The sequence below is a fragment of the Sorex fumeus genome, unplaced genomic scaffold, assembly GCF_029834395.1.
Source record: "Sorex fumeus unplaced genomic scaffold, SorFum_2.1 ptg000043l, whole genome shotgun sequence".
In the NCBI taxonomy this organism is placed as follows: domain Eukaryota; kingdom Metazoa; phylum Chordata; class Mammalia; order Eulipotyphla; family Soricidae; genus Sorex; species Sorex fumeus.
Window position 1 is genome coordinate 31,964,267 of NW_026606100.1, and position 11,076 is coordinate 31,975,342.

At 47.1% G+C, this 11,076-nt stretch overlaps 1 pseudogene; it reads right to left on the reverse strand.

Annotated features, from left to right (window-relative positions):
• Positions 1-6,081: 6,081 nt before the first annotated feature.
• On the reverse strand, positions 6,082-6,183 carry LOC130029996 (uncharacterized; annotated as a pseudogene).
• Between the last annotated feature and the right edge of the window lie 4,893 nt (positions 6,184-11,076).

Here is an 11,076-nt window from a genome sequence, read left to right on the forward strand (position 1 = left end):
GGTGGCGGGTGGAGGAGCAGCTCTGGGGCGCAAGGAGGCCTTTTAAGTGACGGTCCTGCCCTTCACCTTGACTCTCTGTTATCGCTTGTCTTGTGGGAGTTTATGCTGGAGCACAGCCAGGCCTGGGCCCTTCTCAGAAAGGGAAGAGGCTGGGGGGATGGAGGGATCCTCAAAGCCTAGCTCAGCTCCCGTCAGTACCCTGGAGAGGGTTCTGGAAGAGGATGGCTGCCGGTCCCCTGCCCGATGCTCCCCAGGAGATGCTAGAAGCAAATGTTACCTGGGTCCAAATCAGGCCCCGATGCTCTCCGGGAAATCAAAATCAGGAGCAGATGAGAGTCGGGAGAGTTCCAGCCAGAAGGCCGATCCAAGACCTTTTATCTCTGCTTATCATTTCCCCACGGAGGAATGTGTGTGCTCCGTAGGCAAAGCCTAGACGCAATTTTATAAGACAGTGATGTCAAGAACACAGGTGGCCAGTCCCCGGCTTGCCACCCGGCCCTGCCAATGAAGGCCTTGGGCTGAGGGCTTTGACCTTGAGTCGGTGGGGGTGGGTACCACTTCCAGCTCACCCCCCCTTTTTTGGGGGGGGGTCACACCTGGCAATGCACAGGAGTTACTCCTGGCTCTACATTCAGGAATTACTCCTGGCAGTGCTTGGAGGACCATACGGGATTCTGGGAATTAAACCCATGTTGGCCGCATGCAAGGCAAATGCCCTACCAGCTGTGCTATCTCTTCAGCCCCTGCTCACCCCTTTTGATATATACGTGATCTTGGGTGAGTCACTTCCATTTAAGAATTATTTTATTATGTTAAAATATACACAACATAAAATGAATAAAATGAATTTTTTTTTTTAATTGGTGTGGGGGGTGGTGCTCAGGGCTTACTCTTGGCTCTGTGCTTAGGGATCACTCCTGGTGGTACTCAGGGGACTTTATATAATGCCAGGAATTAAACCCAGATCAACCGCATGCTAGGCATGTACCTTACTTGCTGTACTATCTCTTCAGCCCCCAAGTCATTTTAAGGGTGCAATTCTGTAACAGTAGAGACTCAGACTGGTGCCACGAGTCTAACTAATCACCACTATCAGCTCCCAATGCTTTTCCATTCAGTACTCTGCTGTTTATCTTTCTTTACCTTTTTAGCCAGACTTTCCTGTTTATTTTCTCCACAAATGTGATTGCAACACAAGGGTTTAATATTTTTGAAAGATACTTCTTTGTATTACATTGAAATTATTTCATACCTGGTCACTTTTTAGCCTTCCATTATTCAACATGCTAAACCATTTACTTCAGATTTGAAGTAAAGCCCAAAGCGTTAAAATTCCAAGCAGAGGGCTGGAGTGATAGTACAGCGGGTAGGGCGTTTGCCTTGCAACGATGCCCGACCCAGGTTCGATTCCCAGCATCCCATATGGTCCCCTGAGCACGGCCAGGAGTAATTCCTGAGTGCATGAACCAGGAGTAACCCCTGTGCACCGCCGAGTGTGACCCAAAAAGCAAAAAAAAAAAAAAAAAAAATCCATGCAGATAAGTTGAATATTACTTTTGACCTTTTTTCCTACACTTTCTTATAGATTGTTTTACTTATTATAATGGGCTGGAGTGATAGCACAGCAGTAGAGCATTTGGCTTGCATGCAGCCAGTCTGGCTGAGCCGGGTTTGATTCCTTCGCCCCTCTCGAAGAGCCCAGCAAGTTACCGAGAGTATCTTGCCTGCACGGCAAAGCCTGGCAAGCTACTCGTGACGTATTCAATATGCCAAACACAGTAGCAACAAGTCTCACGATGGAGACGTTACTGGGCCTACTCAAGCAAATTGATGGACAGCGGGAGGACAGAGCTACGGTGCTACCACAAACAGAAAGCATACCTATTAATCATTCCTGGGCCAGAGAGATTCTATAAGTGTCAAGACGCATGTGGCTGACTCCCGTTTTATCACTGGCACCATACAGAGTGAAGCATAGTCCTGGAGACCCTGAACACTCTGTGATTCCAGGGGGACTCAGGGTCAGCACCACATCCTTGGGCCCTTGCACTGAGCTGCTATTCCAGTTGGAGAATTGCTGGGGGACACCTTTTCCCCCCGCACTTAATTCAAAAGCAAAAAGGAATCACTTCAGGGCTGGAGCAATAGCACAGCAGGTGGGGCGTTTGCCTTGCATGCAGCCAACATGGCCAACACAGGTTCGATTCCCAGCATCCCATATGGTCCCCTGAGCACCGCCAGGAGCAGTTCCTGAGTGCATGAGCCAGGAGTAACCCCTGAGCATCGCCGGGTATGACCCAAAAAAGCAAAAAAAAAAAAAGGATCACTTCTCATCCCTCTCAAACCTTGAACCTTCTCTTGATTCCCCTCTCTCTGCCTCTTCTCTTTTCTGCAACAGCAGGCAGTGTTCAGGGCTTACTCCTGGTTCTGTGCTCAGGGATCACTCCTGGTGTGTCTGGGGAACCATATGTGGAGCTGGAGATTGTGCCCAGGTCAGCAGCAAGTCAGGCACGCACCCTACCCCCTGCATTACTCAAAAGCCCGGTTTTTTCTTTCTTTTTATTTTTTAATTTTTAAAATTTTATATGTTATTTCAAAATATTTGATAACATTTAATATTCAAACACCACCAAATTTGGGAGGTTTCCATCCCAAGCCCAATCCCTGTCCCAAAACACAACTGAAAGAATTTTGCATTGTCTGTTATGAAGAACTGCTGAACATGCTTACAAAAAAGCGTTTATATAGGAAACAGTGTGAAGATTGTTCTATTTTGGCAAGAGCCATTAAGACATTCTGTAGGATATCACTAACATGTTATTAAAGTTTGGGTGATGTGAGCTTTGGGATATAGATCTGAAAATGTGTGTATATGCACACACACACACATATATATGTCTCTCTATGATTTGTTGCTTACTGTCTGAACCCCATCACATATGGTGTGGTAATTATGAAGAATGGGTAGAGAGTGTCTTATGATGTGTCGAGTGGCTGCCAGTCCAGGAATATGTTCACTCATATATGAGGAATATGTTCACTCAAATGCCCCCACGCCTGGCTGTCCTCACCGGGGCCCCTTGGAGGGGGGTGGGTTGTTTCCCTCCCTCCCCCAGCAGAGCCCCAGCAGCTGAGGACCTCCGGAGCCAGTCATGGCCATGCTGGGACCACTCTCCACACGTCCAGATGGGCCTCGTGCATGAAAGAACTTGCAGAGGAACCCAGGCATGCAGGTCCCGGGGCTGAGATCTCCAAGCCTGCTCGGATTGGGTCTGGGCCTTCTCCGCCCAGATCCCCCATCTTCCAGTAGGTAGGCATCACACCCACCAGCTGCCACCAGCAAGACGCAGAGACTATAAAACCCAGCTCCTGGAAGCGCGCAGCTGCATTTGCAGCCACGCGACATCTTATTATCTTATTTTTCCTTTGGAGAACCTGGCAGGCTACCAAAAGTATTCTGCCCGCACGGCAGAGTGGCAAACTTCCCATATCGTACTCAATATGCCAAATACCAGTAACAATGATGGATCTCATTCTCCTAACCCTGAAAGAGCATTGAAATGGCTCTTTTAAAATCTCAGGGCTGGGAAGAAGGAGACATTACTGGTGCCTGTTCGAAGCAATCGACAAACAACAGGATGATCGTGATCATGATGTGAGGTTCAGCCCGAGCATGTGGGGAGTGGCCTTGAGCATGGAGGCAGTTGGGTAGTGGAGGTTGGCTGCCAGGGCTGGGTCCCTTGGGGCGGGGAGGGCTCTCACCTGCCCCTCTCTGGGGCGCCCCGAGTGAAAACAGCCTGGCGCAGAGTCCGGAGGCATGAGAAGCCTGTTTATTTTGCTGGGGTATATCCTTAGGAGTGAAATTTCTGGACAGTCTAGTAATTGTTTCCCTAACTTTTCCTTTGTGGGGAGTAAGTAATGTTCAGGGGCCTTCGGGTCATTCCTGGGATAGTCACCCAGCCAGGTCAGATGGTTCAGTCAGATGGTTCTGGTGTTAGCATTCTGCTCTGGCCAGCGCTGTGCTGGGGCCATGTGTACTGGAGACTGAACGCAGGCTCTTGTGTAGGCCAGGTATGTGCCCTAGTCCCTCAGCTCCCTAACTTGCTTGGTTCATCTAGGGATAGTGCTTGGGAGTTACTCCCAATAGCTGCAGAGAGACCTGGACCTCCAACACACAAAATGTATGCTCACCCCCTGGCCCTAGCTCTCCAGCTCTTCTGTTTGTTTGGTTTTGGGGGTCATACCTAGGTGCAAGCAAGGCCGGGAACAGTTCTGAGAGTGCTCAGAGCTTATGCCTGGCTCTGTGCTCAGAGATCACTCGGGGCTGGCTCAGGAGACCATCTGGGGTGCTGGCTGTGCGCAAGACCAGCACCCTACCTGCTGCACTGTCTCTCTCGTCCCAAGCTCAAACCTTTAAAGTGTTTGTCTCCTCCACTGTAACCCACGGGTAGTAAGAAATCATCTATTTAGAGTGGCAGTGTTAGCGAGGTAACACATGACTCACGCAAGGGTTACCTGGCATGTAACCAGCCCTCATTCGATATTGGCCCTTACCAGGGATTATCCCCAAAGGGCTTTCTCTTAGCAGCAGGTCCTCCTGGTGGACAAAGTCTGCATTGCACAGAAAACCTGTAGTTGCTCAATTAATACTTATCAGCGGATGACCCAATTGTCACCAGATGGAGCCACAGCCCCAAGAGAGGGAAGAGCTCTGGCGTGTGCTCAGAGGAATAAGCAAGACTCCCCGCGTTAGACCCTCAGAGGAGGGAGGTGGAAGTGATGCCCGTCTTTGGAGTGCTCATGGAGAGGTCAGCCGGGGTCTTCCAGAAGAACAGGCACCCACAAGGCCTGGCCAGCCAGACTGCTGGGAGGAAGGGCCCCTTATTTCAGTGGCTCATGCGTGGTTCATGAGGCAACCCTGCGAACTGGCACTATGGGTGGGGTGGTCAGAGATGCCTTCAGAAAGGAAGGGGGACTTGAGCAAGGGCGTGAAGGCCAGGGAGGAGAGTGGGCAGAGGTGTGTGCAGTGGGGAAGATAGGGCCCCTGGAAGGGAGAGCGGCCAAGTCAGATGTGGAGGACAGTGGGGGGCCTGGCTGCAGATGCAATGGGTATGTCGAGTCCTCCCTGACAAGTGCTCGGTTCTTGAGCCTGACGTGGAAGGAATATCGAGGCGTTCCTGAGAGTTCTGAAGCAGGTTGGCCCCAGAGCGGTCACAGGGACAAAGGAGGTTTGAGTTGCAGGGGAACACACAGGGACTGTGGGATCATCCGCTTTTCTGTTTGCAATCAGGAAAAGCTTATGGAATTGATCTTTGGTGGCACAGTGCTCTACAGCCAGCTCTTAACTTTTCTTTTTTTTTATTTTAAGGTAGGAGAACTGCTATTTATTCAGCCATTGATTAAGCTGATTGAATTGGGCATGAACTCCACATTACCTAAAAAAAAATTTTTTTAATTGGGGGCTGGAGCAATAGCACAGCGGGTAGGGTGTTTGCCTTACACGGAGCCAACATGGCCGATCCAGGTTCGATTCCCAGCATCCCATATGGTCCCCCGAGCACCGCCAGGAGTAATTCCTGAGTGCATGAGCCAGGAGTAACCCCTGAGCATCACCGGGTGTGATCCAAAAAGCAAAAAAGAAAAAAATTTTTTTAAATTGAGTATCTGTGAGATAGACCATTACAAAGCTGTTCATAGTTGGGTTTCAGTCATACAATGATCCATCACCCACCCCTCCACCATTGTACATTTCCCACCACCAATGTCCCCTGTTTCCCTACCACCATCCCCCTACACCTCATCCCTTCATCCCCAGCCTCCCTCTATGGGAGGCGCTTTCCTTCTTGCGCTCTCTCTCCTTTTCCTTTTGTGTATTATGGTTTGCAATTCAGGGGCTAAGAGGTCATGTTGTTTGTTCAGGGCATTCGGTATTTTTATCAGGACAGTAAGGCTGGAGTAGCTTTTTAATTCAAAGCAGCTCTGGGGTGTGGATGTGACTGCTGAGGCTTCTGGAAGTACGGGGAACTGGGGGGAGGGAGCCCATCCCTCCCCCGAGAAAGCCTGGAGATTTCAGTCACAAAACCTACATACCAGAATTTTCAGCAGATTATGTCTCGTGCTCTACATGATCAGAGAAACTTCTCTAGTAACATACTATAGAAATGATCCCTGAAAGTGGGACTGGAGTGATAGCACAGCAGTAGGGCGTTTGCCTTGCATGCAGCCAACATGGCCTACCAGAGTTTGATTCCTCCGCCCCCTCGGAGAGCCCGGCAAGCTACCGAGAGTATCTCGCCAACACGGCAGAGCCTGGCAAACTACCCATGATGTATTCGATATGCCAAACACAGTAACAACAAAAGTCTCCAATGGAGACGTTACTGGGCCCGCTTGAGCAAATCGATGAACAATGGGAGGACAGTGATTAGTGATTAGTGGTGTCTCATGAGATCTGTCCTGAGACGGTGGAGTCAGGCCAGGGGTATGGCGGTCATTTTGGATTGTGGGAGCAAGCCTGGCTCTTAACTTTTGTCTACTTTCTGTCCAGTTGTGCCAGAGAAATTTTGTTTGCTTTTGTTCTGGGAACACAACTGGCTCAGCGCTTATCCTGGCTCTGTGATCAGGGAATCCTGACGGGGCTTGAGGACCCATCCAGGTCAGCTGTGAATATAAAGAAATTGTTGTGATCCTGGGTACATAAAATAGATCTATACAATAGACAATTTTCACAGACAATAGACTCATAATGAACCACAAAGAACTGCCTTTTAAAACAACTCTTTTGCCCACATATAATTTTACCATTTATTAGAGATAAAAGCAAATTTGAATGCTCTTGAGATGATGTCCTCGTTGATTTTACATAACGAATTAAATCTTGGCTACATATGTGATATTGCAGGGCAGAGACCATCATTAACATTTTTCAGATTTGGTTGATGTTTTGATTTTATGATCATCAACGTGTAGTGCAAAATGACAGAAATATGCTAGTAATTATGTCCTACCTGAAATAAAAATTTTTTCCTTTAAGCAATTTTTATTAATCATACTTTTTCTTTCTATTTTTGGTTCTGGGCCACACCCAATGATGCTCAGGGCTTACTCCTGACTCTGCTCCCAGGGATCATTCTTGGCAGGGCTTCGGGGACCATATGTGGTACCAGGAATGAAACCTGGATCTGTCTCCTGCAAGGCAAGTGCCCTGCCTGCTGTACCATTTCTCTGGCCCCTTGTTAATCACACTTTCCATGTATACATCATTCCAACACCACACCCACAACCAGAGAGCCTGTTTTCCTCCATCACCCCCATATAAGCTCTGTTTTATAGATAGCATCTTCTGTTTTGATGACTTTGAAGCATTTCTTCTTCTCTTACTCTGTTCCTATGTTATTCCATATTTAGAATAGATTTTCTCTCTCCTTCTTCCTCTCTCCTTCTTTCTCTCCCCTTCTCACTCTCCCTCCTTCTCTCTCCCCTTCTTTCTCCTCTCTCTCTCTCCTCTCTCTCTTAATTATGGAGGTGGTGACACAGATACATATAGATGTATTCACATATAGATACATATAGATGAATAGAGCTAACCTGGAATTATGTAAAATTGTAAATTACTGATAATATAGTAATCTTTTTCAAAAGACAAATCTTTTCTATAGGGATAGAAATCAAAATTTAATATGATGAATAGTTCTGTTGAAATGTTCTAAGACTTATGTGAAATAAGTAAATGCTACAAATGTAAAATGTAGGAAGAGTGAAGAAATTTAGGAAAATTTAAGGAGAAAATCTGAGTAGGCCTATGGAAGTGTAAAAGTATGTCTTATCCTAAGAAATGGAATATTGGATTTAATTTAGAAAATATAGATACTGCTTAAGAGTTTGCATTAATAAGTAAAAATAACTGTGATTAAAGTCTATGTGGATATGAAAAAGAACACCTGATCAAAAATATTGCATTCTATATAAATGTTAATTAATTATTGTGAATGCATACAGTCCCTTTGTAGGATAGGAGTAAACAAACCTTTCCCAGTCTAGTAGAGGGTAATTATAATCGCCATAATGAGTGCCACACTTCGTAGGGCTAAGTGTCGAGGAGTTTGTTATGCCTTTTATTTTATTTTATTTATTTTTTTGTGGGGGAACAACCTGGTAATGCTAAGAGGTTACTCCTGGCTCTGCACATAGGAATTACTCCTGGTAATGCTCAGAGGACCATGTGGGATGCTGGGGATCAAAACCTGGGTCAGCTGCATGCAAGGCAAATGCCCTCCCCACTGTACTGTCGCTCTGGTCCCTGTCATGTCTTTTACTTTTTAATTTTTTTAATTTTTTATTTTTTAATGAATCACCATGAGGTACAGTTACAGACTTACAAACTTTCGTGCTTATGTTTCAGTCATACAATGATCAAGTACCCATCCCTTCACCAGTGTCTGTTCTCCACCACCAATGTTCCCAGTATCCCTCCCAATCCGCCCCCCATCCCCCCTCCCCCACCAACTCTGCTTCTGTGGCAGGCACATTCTCTTTTACTCTCTCTCTCCTTTGGGTGCTTTGGTCTGCAATGCAAGTATTGACTGGCTTTCATGTTTGATCTATAGTCTACTTTCGGCACACATCTCCCATCCCGAGCAGGCCCTCTAAACACCCTTTTCTTGGTGGTCCCTTCTCTATCTGAGCTGCCTTTCCCCCCAGCATGTGAGGCCGGTTTCCAAGTTGACTGTCATGTCTTTTAAAGGCGTTCCTTTAATGCTTCTTGTGAAAATGGTTTTAAGAATATGAATTCCTGGGGCTGGAGCGATAGCACAGCAGGTAGGGCGTTTGCCTTGCACACAGCCAACATGGCCAACACAGGTTCGATTCCCAGCACCCCATATGGTCCCCTGAGCACCGCCAGGAGCAATTCCTGAGTGCATGAGCCAGGAGTAACCCCTGAGCATCGCCGGGTGTGACCCAAAAAGCAAAAAAAAAAAAAAAAAAAAAAGAATATGAATTCCTTATGCCGGTGCCTGTCCCTGCAGCTCTGTGTGGGTGCTTCAGATCTCAATGATAACCTTAGTTGGATAGACGATTCTAGCTGAGGTGTTCAGTTCCTTGAATTTTTGTACTATATCCCTTCATTCTCCCCTGGCTGTAGAGTCTCATTTGATATGCTGTAAATCTTCTGGACTTCCCTTTGTGTGTAAGTTCCTTTTATGATCTTGCTGCTTTCAATATTCTGTCTCTGTCTCTGGAGTTTGTCGTTTTGAGTACAATGTTTCTTTGAGTCTTCGGATTTGAAGCTATTTTAGCTGGGACCCTTTGGGCTTCTTAGATCTTGGGGCCTGTATCAATTCTGGTAAATTCTTATCTATGATTTCCTTAACTATTGTTTGTTTATTGAACTTGCCTTCCTGCTCTTTACGGACTCCAGTGAATCTTACGTTGTTCCTCTTGAACTCATCCTACAGTTCTTGGTATTCGTTTCTTTTCAGACTTCTAGCGGTTTCCTCCATTTCATCTTGGAGCACCTCCATCTTTTCCTCAGCTGCTATTATTCTGCTGCCAAGAGCTTCCATCATTATTTTTCGTTTGTTTTAAATAACTAAAGCACTGTGATTTACAAAGCTATCCACAATTGCCTATTTTTGTTTTGTTTTTGTTTGGGGTCCACACCTGGTGATGCTTGGGGGTTACTCCTGGCTCTGCACTCAGAAATCACTCCTGGCAGTGTTCAGGGGACCATCTGGAATGTTGGAGATTGAATCTGGTCAACCACTATAACACTGTAACACTGTCCTCTCATTGTTCATTGATTTGCTCGAGCAGGCACCAGTAACAGCTCCATTGTGAGACTTGTTGTTACTATTTTTGGTATATCGAATACGCCATGGGGAGCTTGCCAGGCTCTGCCGTGCAGGCGGGATACTTTCGGTAGCTTGCTGGGCTCTCTGAGGGGGACGGAGGAATCAAACCTGGGTCGGCTGCGTGCAAGGCAAATGCCCTACCCGCTGTGCTATTGTTACAGCCCTTTTGGGTCACACCCAGCAATGCACAGGGGTTACTCCTGGCTCTGCACTCAGGAATTACTCCTGGAGGTGTTTAGTGGACCATATGAGATGCTGGGAATTGAACCCGGGTTGGCCGCGTGCAAGGGAAACGCCCTACCCACTGTGCTATCACTTCAGCCTTGCAAGGCAAATGCTCTACCTGTTATACTATTGTTCTGGTCCCACAGTTGGGTTTATTTATTTTTATTTTATTTATTTTTTTGCTTTTTGAGCCACACCCAGCGATGCACAGGGGTTACTCCTGGCTCATGAGCTCAGGAATTACTCCTGGCGGAGCTTGGGGGACCATATGGAATTCTGGGAATCGAACTCGGGTTGCCGTGTACAAGACAAATGCCCTACCTGATATGCTATCGCTCCAGCCTCCCACTGTTGGGTTTAGACATACGGTGTCTGAGCACTGGTCTCACCATCAATGTCATCTTTCCTCCACCAATATTCCTCCTCCCACCCCACCCTGCAATCTGCCATCTTGACAGGCCCATTTTATGTATGGTTGTTAAAGTTAGCATCTCATGATTTCAGTGTTGTTGGCTGTGTGGTTTGGATCTTCAGTTTTTTCATTCCTTAACACCATCGATGGACCTGAATCCCCCTGCCCCTTGCCCTTTAGTTTCTCATCTGTTTCTTCTCCTTCCATCTTCCCAAGCCCCAAGTTGGCTTTTTATTTATTTTGGCATTTGGGATCACACCCAGAGATGCTAAGGGGTTACTCCTGACTCTGCACTCAGGAATGACTCCTGGCAGTGCTTAGGGGACCACATGGGATACCCAGGATCGAACCCAGGTTGGCTGCATGCAAGGCCTCTCCACTGTGCTATTGCTCTAGCCCCTAGCTTTTTTTTTTCTTTTTGGGTCACACCTGGCGATGCACAGGGGTTACTCCTGGCTCTGCACTTAGGAATTACGCCTGGCAGTGCTCAGGGCACCATATGGGATGCTGGGAATTGAACCCAGGTCGGCTGCATGCAAGGCAAACACCCTACCTGCTGTGCTATCTCTCCAGCCCTGCACCTGGCTT